Source organism: Harpia harpyja, chromosome 23 (genome assembly GCF_026419915.1).
Source record: "Harpia harpyja isolate bHarHar1 chromosome 23, bHarHar1 primary haplotype, whole genome shotgun sequence".
NCBI lineage: Eukaryota > Metazoa > Chordata > Aves > Accipitriformes > Accipitridae > Harpia > Harpia harpyja.
In genome coordinates, this window is record NC_068962.1 from 12,754,328 (window position 1) to 12,767,906 (window position 13,579).

A 13,579-nucleotide genomic window follows, 5' to 3' on the forward strand; every position below is an offset into this window, starting at 1 on the left:
ACAGGGCTGCAGTCTCACTGGCATCTCGGAGACGCGGCAAAAAAAAAGAAGAGTTTTAGAAACTTTTACAGCCAGCTTTTCCTTCCGCTACCAGTCAACCCAGAGTCCCAAGGAAAAGGAGAGACTAAAGGTACAGTACTTCTCTCTGGAGTTTGGACTCAGTCTCCAGAAAGAAGGGCCAGGTCTTTCTGATAATGGGGACGTCTCCTGAGAGCAGGAGCCCCTTGCAAGGAAGGACAAGTAAATCTCCTCAAGCTCTGTTTCAGCTGCCACCCGCACTGACTCAAAGACCACCAACACGTGAACTGACTTGTGAAGGTGCTGCAGAAGCTGCCACAGGGAGGATCATGGAGGGAAGACCTCCACGGGCAAAATTCCCAGCTATCGCAAAGACAGACTTCCCAGCTCCTGCCAGGGTTGGTTGCAAGTAGCAGCAAGAACCGTGACCAGATATTGTTCTTGGGTGGCAGCACAAGACACAGGGGGCCAAGGGCTGAGGGAGAGTGATGGAGGATCCCCATGCTGCTGCTGAGTGCTGCACAGGCTCCCACAGCTTGCAGCTCCTACCCTCCTCCTCCTCCCCGGAGGAGCACCGAGGTTTGCAGCATCTCTGCTGCCAGGCATATCTCTGGAAATGGCCAAGGCCAATGAACGAACGGGAAGAGGATTTTATGAACACGACCAAAAGACTTGAGTCCTATTTAGTCAGGATTTTTACAGTCTTTTTAGTGGAGTTTATTTCTGAACAGGAGCCAGGGTGTATGCCATTCTGGTTAGAGGATGGTACAGAAAGAGCTGCTTCTATCCATCACGTGGGAACAGGGAAAGGGAAGAGGGTAACCCTTCTCCATCATTATCAAAAATGCAAAGTTTTGTTTAAAGCAAATGATGCATGTCAACAGCAGACTGCAAGACCTTCTTTATCCTGATAATTAATCATACCCTACTTCGGCTCTCTACTGAGAGGCCATGTGAGCCCAAAGCCAGGGGAGGTTTGCCAATCTGCTCTTTATCATACTGGTTTCTGTGACTGCTGGAGAAAGATGATGTTTTAGTACTGTTTCCCCTGAACCTTGGGAGTATCCGTTGCACTTGCTTGTGGAACTCATCACCCTCCAGTGAAAGGAAACACCTTCCTCCTACTTGATATTCTTTTCATGGCTGGAAGAAGATTCCTTTGCACAGTTCCAGTGTTCCCAGTACAAAATACAAAGCTTTGTATGGATGAAACCTGCATTTTTATTTTGAGCAACAAGATCCATCAAATTAACTTCCTCTTCACAAGGGAAAAAGTGGTCTGCAGTGCCCTGACATGATTGCCTCTGACAACATTGCCAGTTCATGTAGGAGTAACACCGAGGAGGCATGCTGGAATTAGAAAATACAGGCAAGCAGCAGCCGAGAACCACACGAGAGCACGGCTCGGTGATAGCTGCCAGTTGCATGTTCAAGTTAGCAGATGTCTGTGGGGCTTCTGAGTTTTAACATCTCTGTTGGTTTGCTCAGATGTATCATGTCTCTCTCTTGTCAGCGTTTAAGTATGTGTGCTATCTCCTCCCTCCTGTGGACTTTTATGCAGTGGTGCCCTTTCAAAATTTGCCTATTGCAAGTTAGATAAATAGACAGTACTTCCTCATATTTGCAATAGCCTTGTGCTTCCTGCATTTACTAAATGAAATATGAAGTTTTGGACCTTATGCCCTGTAATAATAATTACTAATCTCATCATCTCACTTCAGGCTTAGGCTTCATATCTGGCTAACGATGAGGGAGGTGAAATCCCCCAGAACACAGTTCAAAGCCCAGATTAGCTAATGTCTAAAAGGAGATACTGTGAATACTCTGCTCCCACTGGAAGAATAAGTGGAAGGGCTGAAGTCAGACAGCAGAAGAGAGGCTGAACGGAGGTCCCAGCTTTGTCTCCATCCATCAAGCCACACTGCTTCTCTGCCTGTGCACCAGGACTAAGCAGTGCGGAGGGATCGCGAAAGGACCAAGGATCACATCACTATGGACATCCATTCAGGTGTTTTGTAAAGCAATAGGCAAGTTTTTAATGTCAACACTAAAATTTCACTGCTTGCATGCTTCATAAATAATTTCATTTGGTTTGCTCCTTCTTTATTAAATGCATCTTTTATATATAATTTATAAATGTATATAAAAACATACATCTAGCTAAGACATATCTTAGCTAGATGTGCTTACAGTCATATATATATGTATATATCTTAACTAGACACATTATTTTACTGAATACTATCTAAATATCATTTGAGAGAAATTGAGTGCAAGTTTTCTGCCTCAGTGTCTGAAGGCCCTTTCTCATTACACTGCAGAGGATAGTGTTGACTAAACATGCCATCACAAAATGCAAAATACTTGTTTATCATTTCGAAACATTAAATGCAAATCCCGTGATTTTAAACTGTTGAAGATCTGGAGCATTTTAGTTATATATGCTTAAAGCCAATTTCACTTTTCATTTCTGGAGTTTTAGAAAGCTTCTTTTTCCAGTTTTGTTATGAGTGGGTATTGAAAAAAGAACTTCCTGAAAATCCAGAAATGCTTGTAAGAATTGTTTTCTTCTCCTCCTCATTTCCAGCTAGTTGTGAACATGCTGAACAAAACCTGATAAACTGATTGTTTTTCCTGCACAATATAGCAGGAAAATTATTGTGGTATCTTCAAACAACACTTTTTTTTTTTTTCCTATCCATCAGGCCATTCTAGAAGCTTGAAGAACAGCAAAACAATTATTTTTGCCTATCTCTGCTTTCATAATTGTCACTATGAAGCATCTCCTTCTCTCAGGTGTGATAGCAGTACCAACAGAAACCAATATTCTTCTGCTTCAGCAACACAGCCTCCTAATATTGCCCCCAAACCAAAAAAAGAGGTGACGTTCTCCATCAGTACCATTGCCTGGGATGCCCTTGGGCAGTTCAGAAGTAGTGGTCTAGCTCACCGAAATGTTTGAATTGTTATCCATGCTTATTATTCATCTGGAAACAGTTGAAATTAATCTTGCCAGTTTTCTTCTAAAAATCCACCTCCTGCAGCAGCTTACCTTAACATGGTATTTGCCAGAAGTGTAATTAGGGCTAGAATTTGTAAGCGATTTGCTAGACAGCTGCTTTGTACCCAGACGCCACGAGGCTGTGGGCGGGATGCTCAGCTGGCGCCCAGTCTGTTCAAGCTCCTGAAAACATCCCTTTCTCACCAGGGCCCCTTTTGGCCACCGAGGCCCAGAGCCCACAGGTATTTGAGATCAGCGGGACTGCTGGGCAAGCCTATGTTAGAAAATTTGGGCTTCAGTCAGCTCCGCTTTGTCAGTGCTGCAGATCCCTGGCTGCATTTCTCCGGGCACAGCCGTTGCCGCGGCTCATGCCAGGGCCAGGCTGACGCTGCTGCTGCCGGAGCCAAGCCCTGGTTGAAGGTGAGCAGGACCACCACCTGCGCGCAGCCGCTCGCTCCAGCACCGACCCTCGCCCGGCCCCATCTGCTCCTGCAGCAACCCGGCACTCGCGTCTTTTTTTCCTCCAATATCGTGCAAGTAACTGGGCTCTTTCACCTCCAGCTTGGTGTGAGAGCCCAGCGCTCGCCCTGCCGCAGAGGTGGCCTCCTGAGACCCGCTGGGCAATATACCCCAAAACACAAACTCTCTCTTTTCTCCCTTCTCCTTTGCTTTCCGTGTCCAACCAAAGGCTCGGAGCTAACGAGGTGGGGAAGGGGATGAGGGAACAGGCTGAGTAAGGATCCTATGAGATCCTCAGAGATTCTGATTTAAACTGAGGGACTAGGGAAAGAGCAGGGAAAAACACACACTGCTGATATAGACATGTACTCTGTGGGAAGCTGGATCGTTCCCGTGCTGCCTAAAGTTACGAGTAACACTCGTAGAGTCAGTTTTGCTCTGTCTTCACATTTCATTCTGCCTCTGGACCAACAAACTGTAAATCAAAGGGCCCACACACTTTGCCGCTCTGGGAGGAGGTGAGCTTCAGCAGCTTGTATATCTTGAAGGGTCCTTCGGGCTCAGGACACTTCTGGCTCAGGTCCCCAAGACCTTAGGGCAGTGAAGGAGCAGCAGAGCAAAGGAGCCTGGGCCCAGGAGGTGCTGGGGGCCAAAAGTGTACAAATTGTGGCCAGACAGAAGTGTCAAAGCATATGGCCCTGGTGCACGGAGACAAAGTGGCCCCAGGGAGGGAAAAGAGCAAAAGCTGAGTGAGAGCTGCACTGCTCTCCGTCCAGCGGGAGAGATGGGCTTAGGCTGTTCTTAGGCCAGTTGCCTGGCTCTCAGTTTGTTCGTGCGTGTGATGCTTTGTTTGCCTTCTCTGTACCAGTAGGGTGGGCATTTGCTTAGGCTTGAGGATCTGAGTTGTCCAGGGACAGAAGTCTTCATCAGCTGCTCGTTAGCGTTTGTGCTGAGTTAGTCAGCCCAGCTTGTGAAGTCTTTCTGAACTCCAGGTGGGGGCAAATGAAGAGCTTTGTTATGTTTAGGAGATTTTTCACCATCTGAATAGCTCACTTTGTCATCTTGTTAGTGTGTGGCTACCTTGGCAGGGAGAGGATGTATTATACCAATAAGTCTGAGCAAATCCATGATATTCTGCGTGCTTGGGAACCGTCAGTGTTCAAAATTTGTGGCACTCCAGCCCTCCCTCATAAGCAATGTCTAGAGACAGATGGAAGGAGAGAGAGAGAGAGAGCAAGAGAGTGAGGAAGATATATAAGGAAAACATGATGGAGTAACACAAAGGTTTTTTTATCTACACGTTAGCATGGTGATCGTGTGCATCAACAGTCACCCCAAATGAGAGGTAATAAAACCTCTAGCCTTCTGTCCAGGATTCCTGTATGCTCCTCTGCAGGTGGGGAGGGAAGCAGGTGAGCTAGGGTAGCAGTGCCAAGCACTGGCAGGGCTAGGCTCTTTATTCCCCCGATAAACACACTACATCTCTCCACCCAGCTCCTCCAGCAAGCTGTTGAGACAAGATGCTCTGAATAGCTTCCTGGAAATGCCTACTGGTGGGATCTGGGGGCTATGCTTATTCTAGCAAACAAAGCAGGGTAACAGATAGTGCATTGGCCTGTGATCATCCTCCTATTTAACTGAGTAGATGGAGTAACACACTACCCAGCATGGGTTTGACCCATGCCAAGTGGTATCTTCCTGGAGAACGTTCAAGCACGGTTTGGGTGATACACAGGCCAGGAACCGTTTCCAGAAGGCAGAATGGATGAAGTCACCATGCGCAGGAGGAAGGGGGGAAAGAGAGTTTTGTCAAAGGAACACAGCCCAGAGTTTGCCACTTCCCTTCAGGGCTGGAGAACAGATTCTCTGCTCCTTATTTAACACTAATGTACCCAGGGAGACCTCAAGTCAGACCGTAGACTTTTTTTTGGTTACTGTAAGTTGAATGGCACTATTCTGTCAAAAATCGAAAAAAAAAAAGAGCTCAGAATAAAGACATGAAATAACTCTTCTAATGTTCTAAAATACGTCTCCTATACTTAAGAGGGCTCCTCTTTTAAAACTCAAGGCTAAAAGCCAAAGGAGATTCTCCCGAGAAGCTGGACACTCCCAGTGTGAGGCTATCAGAAGACAAATTTCTGCGTCACTGCATTTCTAGGAACATAGGACTGTGCTTGGCTAGCCCTGAGCCAAGGACAGGCAGGGAGGGTTACATGCTCAGGAGAAGGAGAACAGCCAGAAGAGAAAGATTTCTTTCACAGGAAGAAAACAAAAGCAATCAAAAGGAAATATTTGCAGATGCTTAAGAGGTGTCTCAGGAAGTACATTAGTATGTTGATTGAGATGTCAAGTATCTGATAAACTGCACAGAAATAGGCAGTTTTATGCATGGATTTTATTCCCACATATGGTTCGGATCTCCTATGGGGAAATTTAAACGAAATCTAAAGTTGCTAACAAATCCCTTTCAGTCTGGATTTAGTTTCCTGTGCTTTGTTGTAAATGCAACTGACTGGTCTTTGCATAAAAGTGCATATTAGTCTCTCAGATGATACTCATTGGCAATAAAACTGCCTTCTCTAAGTTATGGTATTTTAAAGCAAATTTCTCCGAATTACCTCAGTGTCTGTGCATAATTTTGGTATCTCCTTAGTGGCCCCTGAGAAGAAAGCAGAACTGAAACATTACACATTGGTTTAAGGTCTTGTAACTGTGCAAGTTTCTGCCACCCCCAGCTTGTGTGTGCTACCTTAAGCTCACGGTTTATCAGTAAACTCAGAACAGTTTAATTGATATTTCCTAAATAATATTGCAGGTTACAAACATCCATGGTTTATCCTAAGTTGATCCCAATGGTAACTAAGAATCCACTTAAGAGAAAAAATTCTCTTAGGGTTATATCTTGCATACGAGCTATGCTGCCCCATGCCTGATATGAAGGGTTTGCCATTTCTTTGTGTTTGATCCAGTTTCCATAATACTAGCAATGGTGGGAGAGCTGCCCAGTGGCACAGCTTGCCCTTTCCTATATGGCATTTATCACCCACTGCACCCAGCTGGGCACATGGTGGGGCTTTCTCTCCCCTGGACCCCAGGGTAAATTTGCCACCAGCACTCAGGGTCCAGCTAAGAAACTGGAAAAATTAGACTGCGCTGAGATCTGTGTCACTAAGACTAAACTGCAGTATCTTTTTGAGTTTTTTGGAAACTAATGTTTATGAACACTTGCTTATAATATCTAAAGGATCTATTAAAAGATCAACTAGATTCTGGCAGGTAAAGTTAAATGCATTAAATTGCACACTATTTAATAGAAACAGTGTTTTTGTTTGAGACATCCTCTGCCAGTCTATCAGCCACTATTATATTGTGCAAGTATCATTTCAAATGTCATTTGCTGGCTTTTCATATACAACATTATACACTATAGTATCTTACAAAGTATCAGTAACATCCAGCATATGCACAATACCAAAATCTCCTCCTCTTTACCTATTTGGCAAATATATCCTTTCTAGACAGTGAATTCGGTAACGTTGCTGATTTGTCTATCAAAATGTACTACAACACTTGGAATAAATCCATATTACATATGAACACAAATGTGTCAGTCAATGTAGATGCAAGTGCTCACGATGATTTACTTGCTATAGGCTAACAGGTACAGTTTTCACCAGCAGTACACGTGCTTGCTTCTTCAAAAACACCACTTTCCCCAAAGCTGAAAAAAATGAAGCAAAAGCAAGTAGGAGAGAGTATTTTGCCATCAACTTCAGGATGGTGATAAGCAATGGCTTGGGGCTATGAGTGTCCCCATGATAGCACTAAAGGAAGTTTGGGCTCATTGCCTGGCATTTGCCCTTCTTCTTGGATGAGTTATCACACCAGGCAGGGATCCAAACCGGCGTGGCTCCACTGCCATAACCCATGGTAACCATCCCACCATCCCAGCAGGAGCACAGGACCATCCCTGTCGGAGCCCAGACAGGTGAGGGCAGTGAGCTGCCGTGGGTGGAAACGCTGCCATGCCGGGTGATGCTACCTCCAAGGGGAAAAGGCTCCAAACACTCGGGCACCGGCTGCTTTTGGGGTAGGGCGGTGAGGAGCCCTTCAGAGGAGCAGCTCTTTTTAAGCTGTTACCACCTTGAAGCCTCTCCTCCCCTTTCGCACGGGGCTGGAGGAGGGAGCCAGGCCCCTCAGGGAATCATCCCAGATCCCATCCCACCTCCACCACTCCTCCAGCAGCAGCAGCTCCGCACCACATTCGGTTTGTCCGTCCTGCTGAGAAGCCTTGAGGAAATTCGATGCTGGAGCCACAGGGACAGCTGACCGCACAGCCAATGAACCCAAAAGACACCATCTTAGAAAGGCCCAGTTCTGTGCTCTGGTGGATTTTTCCTCAATTTCAGGTCAAGAGAAAGCAAATTCTGCAGAAAGCAGAGCAGCAACTCCTAATCATCCATATCTGTGCAGAGACTCCTCAATTCCTTGGAGGAGAAATGCCTCCCTTCATTAAATGATGAAATGGAGGTAGAAATACTATTAAAAACAAACCGATACTGATAGCAACGGGCAGAAATAAGGATATGTGGAAATATAAGTAATTGCTAAGGGAGAGGAGAGGCACCACTGGCCAGCCAGGCTAAGGCTAACCAGGAGGAGTTATTTACATACATCAGGAGCAAATGAAATGAAATCCCATTAACAACTCGGACCTGCTGTTAGACAGGGTTGGCAGGCTCATCGATCACAAAGTGCAAAAGGCTGAAGCACTCAAGCAGCGCTTCCCCCAGGTGCTGAGGAGCTGAGGTGACGTCAGCCGGAGTCGGCGTCATCGGGGACCGGCACAGCGGAGCGGACGCTCCTTCCCACGCATCGTGCTCAGACAGCTTTGACTCTGCCAGACTGGATAATTTGCACCTATAAGAATTAATAATGGTGGCCAAGGAGCTCTTTGAATAATTAATGCTAATAAATCCTAGAATGATCAAAAACAATCCAACTTGCAAGGTTACAAACAAGCTTAGATTGACATTGGTCTTTAATAAAATCCAGGAAAGGCTGGCAGGGAAAACAATCAGCAAGAAGTCAAAAGAACAAGTGATTCAATCAATTTTGTCTTTTTTTTTTTTTCAATTTTTATAATCTACCACTAAAGTTTTGTGACATCACAAATCTGATTTAGTTACCCAACTTCTAGAAGGCATTAGAGCAAGTCCTTCATAACATTCTTACAAAAATTAGCTGTACAAGAAAATCAATGCAGACCCATTTTAAAAAGATTAAGGATTGCTCAGTTGGTAGATCTCAGAAAGGCATTTGCAATCACTAAGGGGTTTTCGAGCAGAAGCCTCCAGGGAGCTGCTCTCATCCTATTCAATATCTTTATCAATGATCTTGAAGAAAATATTAAATCATTGCTGATAGAATTTGTAGCAAATAAAAAGAAAACAATGAAGAGAGAAAAGATGACGGGCATAGGTCAGGGTCACTTGGAAAGGAGGGATCATTTGAATGCATGTTTCAACACAATCAAATGTAAGGTCATTCTTCAGGAGAAAATAAATCCTATTTATAAGGTGGGGGGGTGTCATATCAGAGGTAGCAGTGGCTTTTATAGGAGGATTTAGTAGCTGTAACAGATAAGCAAAATAACGTGGTAGCTGAAAGAGCAAATCATGTCCATCACTGTATAAACATACAAATGCCAAGAAGGAGTAAGGAAATGCCATCGTTTTGTTCTACGTGATGTTTATTACTTCAAAATACAAAATTGACTATGAGTGTTGATGAAGCTGCCACTTCTGTTTCTCAGGTGTCTGGTCTATGTTTCCAACTTCTGTTTTTTCCCTCCTGTTCCCATGCATGGTGGCAGGGCCAGGCCAGGCTCAGTGCCCTGGAGGCAATGGGCAGGATAACTAATGCCAAGGCATTGATTACTCCTGCCCCTAGGGCATCCAGAGATGCTGCAGGTGGGGAGGTGAGGGATGCTATACTGCAATATCTGGGAATGAAAAAAGAGCTGGGGAAGAATGCTCAATTTTGGGAAGTGTCTTCTGGTGAGAAAATCTAGAAGTTTCATCTATTTTGATTACCCAAGAAAAGGATAAGAGGTGATTTTATTGCAGTGTAACAGAACCAAAGTGCAGAAGACATTTCACAGCTGGCAACATTTCAATCTAATAGAAAAAGACACACGATCCAATGGTTGAAAACCATAGCCAGACAAACTCAGCCTAGAAACTCTTCTGTTTCAACAGGGAGGGTAAATAATAATTGATCCGTCACTTGCAGCTTTTAAAACATGAGTGAATGTCTCACAGAATGGTATGCTATGGTTCAAACAAAAGTTTAGACTGGAAGGAGAAATCATTGCATAAGGTTCTTTAAGAGACACAATAGATCACATAAGGCCCTTTTAAGCTTACTTTATTATTTTGGTATTTTTCCCAGGCCTTGGAACTCATCTGGAAGTCTGCTACTATCCTCCTTGGCTTTTGTTCTCTCTTTCTGAGACTGTGGCATGACATGGAAAAAATGCAAATACAAATTATATACACTTTGTGGTCAGGCAGGTTTTCAATCCTGAGTTTGCAGACCTACATTGACTATTCAGAGAACTGATAGTGATTTTAAGGATTTTTTCCAAACACATGGAAATGGCTACTTGTACTAGCATTTTGTACTCTAGCCATGAAGTAAATGTAACTATAAAGACTTCTGCGTCTTTTAACTACATGATCATTTTTTAACATTGCAAAACCTTGGTTTAAGGCTACATCATTCAGTGGTTTCAACTTACTCTTGAATTGTACTGCAATTACATTATAACTAGACTTTGACTGTACTTTCCTGAACACACAAACTCTCAGAGTTGGGGGTTTTCTCTTTCTGATCACTGAGTGTATTTTTAGACCCCAGATACACCAGCTCTGTTGAGTCTATGCTGTAATAACATTGTCATGTACTAACCAGCCTATGTCAATTAGTAGTTGCAGGTAACATGGAACTATAGTAATTTTACTGTAATTGCAGTGTAATTATTAAGTAATTCATGTCTGATCTACAAATTTAAAAATATGCTACTTTGCCATTAATGTTTTAGCTATATTTACCTATGTCTAATAGATTTTAGCTGTAAAGTAGTGGTTAAAGGAGAACTGATTTTCTCTAGGGAATAAACTTGATCCAACTCTGTAACACTCCTTTGAAAGGAAGACTCCTTTTGCTTCATGACTCAGGGAGGCACTTAGCTCATTTTCTGTGGTCCAGGAGAAATGTGACCTGGTCAGGACAGACTACCAAGAACACGTGTACCATTGGCCTTAGTGTGGTCGGGATTCACCCTAGGCAGGAAGGATCCTGAGTCAGATGAAACTCCCCTTGGTTCGAAAAAGGGCTGCAGGAACATAAGAACCACTTTGGAGGTTTTTCTAAGGGTTGGCATAGAAGAAAATTAAAGAGGAAATGTGATGTTTTCCACAATAAATATCCAATACTTGCTACTTGACTGTTGAGTTGACATCTCCCCAGTGCTGGCTGAGGCAACTGCAAGGCTAAGGGCTGCTCTGATACAGCATCCATCCAGAAGCTCTTACACTCAGGGTAAATATATAGAACCAAACCAAAGATGATGATAGAGTGTATTTGTTGCAACATACACCAGGGAGGACTGCTGGTGCTTCAGCAATGAGTTGCCTACCCTTATGTTATGAGAACATCCATGTCCATAATTTGACATCCATTATCACTGACCATGTCCCTAAACTTTAAGTTCGTCTGTAATTAAAGAAGTAAAAATTATCTTAGAAAACGAATTTTTGTCAACATCTTCTCTTTCCCATCTCACATTACTATCACAATTCATTCCCTTTCACTTTTCCTGCACTTAACGTCTTATCTTGCTTGTCATAAATATCATTTATATATAAATCACTACATTTCAGGCAGAAGCAGCACGGGGAATAATTTCTGTAGGCCCTAAACTACAGAGTCATGCTGACATTAGTCACCTCCCTTGAGACTTACATGTTTTCTTTCCTGGCTAAATTCACATAAGAACAGCTCAGACTCAAAGTCCACTTACAGATTAGATTTTGTAAATACTTTTTTTTTTTTTTTTCCAAATGATTTATTTTTCCATTTACTTCAGTCTGGCTTGTCTCCAGGAGTTATTTCAGAGTAAAATCCAAGACCTCCTATTTCCTTTGAATGCAATCTTTAAACAAGGATTTGGAAACCTCTAAAGCACTTAGTAACTCAGCACATGCCATGGTATGGAAAGTGACTGCCTTTCAGCCTCTTGGGCCAGGTGGGAGCCCACGCAAGGAGCCACCTGAAAGAAGTGACCCCGACTGAGCGGCGGCAGCCAGGCAGCACGCCGTGGGGCAGCCAGCACCAGGCAGAGAGACTCAAACCCACAGATACGGGGGGAAAAGTAGGCACTAATTTTGTGACAGTAGAAAGTACTAATTTCGTTCCACAGCTTCCAACTGGAAATAGCCCCTGAGTTACCCTTTTATAAGGTCACACATAGGATAGAAGAATTCTGGGAGCGGAATGCAGTTCCAGTTATGACACCTAAACTCTGGTTTGTAACTCAGGGAACTGTCGTAGCTCCCATGATAGCCCATGGAGGTCTCGTCAGCTCTGCCACCGGAGGCCAGAGGGTTATCTCAGCTGGCCAGCCAGGATGCAGCCACTTAGGGTAAGCAAAGGCACTCTCTGCATGAATTAGATCTCTACTGACTGTAACAGGAGCCTGGACTCATAGTTAGACACCTAAATCTTGCTTTTCCTATTATGGAGCTGAGCCCAACCTTAATGCATGCGTCCTCCCAGTTTGTCCACAGACCCTCTACACAAACATCATGGAAGGGCACTCTAGTAAATTCCTAAATCCAGTTCAAAACTGACCCTGAAAGTGCTAACTAAAAAGCTATTCCATAATAGCAGCTATCTTTTTGCCAGATTATTCAACAGTAAGCGGTATGTATAATAAAGATCCTGATTTATTTGTAATGTTTATTCAAAATGTCAGAACAAATTACTTCTATCCAATACAAACTCTGCTTTACAATTCCATCCATTTTCGTTAGGTTTTTAATAGTGGCCCTAATTTGCATCTTTATGCTAAAACATGAAAATAGAGCTCCTTTCCTTGAACACCCCCATTTTTCATTAACTTCAATAGAAACGTCTCGTGTAAAAGGAATGTTAGATCAGAAAGTGGTAGCTACAGTAAAAGCAAGGTAAATAATGGCATGTCAGAGAGGACAGTGTCCTCCAGTGCTTCACAAGGAATATCCTTTTTAAATCAGGCAATATTGTGCCTAATGCTTAGCAAGCATTGTGAGCTTCATTTTAGATCCCCCAACTACAGTTTTCTGTGGGTCCCATACTAACTTCAAGAAACATTTCACAATCCCAGAGTGGTAAAACAAGGGGTTAAAAGGATCCCCTCGTTTCCTACAAGCCTTCAGACAAAATGGATGGCAGACGTTGGTGTGAAGAAAAGGGCACATCTTTTAGGCCAGGCAGTCAGAGCAATTAGCTTTAAGAGCAAATCGCTGGGTATTTCTGTTTTGGCTAACATGCCAAATCAAAGGGAGTTTGGCTTGTGTGTATAGACGACACTATCAGTGATATCTTGAAGACCGAACACAGCATACATCAACATATCATCTCTCTAGAAGAGATGCTTCTAAATATAAGCTTTAAAACATTTATGGGGTATACACAGAGCAAGTTTTCTGCTTCTACAGATGATATTCACCGCCTTTTCCTTTTGCTTCATCCTCCATATTTGCCTCCCTCAGCCGTATGTCCAAATGGCACTGTTTTTCCCCAGAAGAGTTAGAAAGATTGCAATGATATTGAATGTGACCTGGTTTCAATAATACTTAATAGATGAAAGGAACAAAACAAAACCCCAAAACAACAGAAAAACAGATCACAGTGTAATTAGTGCTGTAAACCGAAGGTATTTCTGTCAGTCCCAGCACAGCATCACACTAGTTACTTCTGGCTCCTTTTGTTAAGACAGTTATGTTCCTTAGCTAGAAATTTGCATTTTATTCCTGATTACATTATGTATTCTCG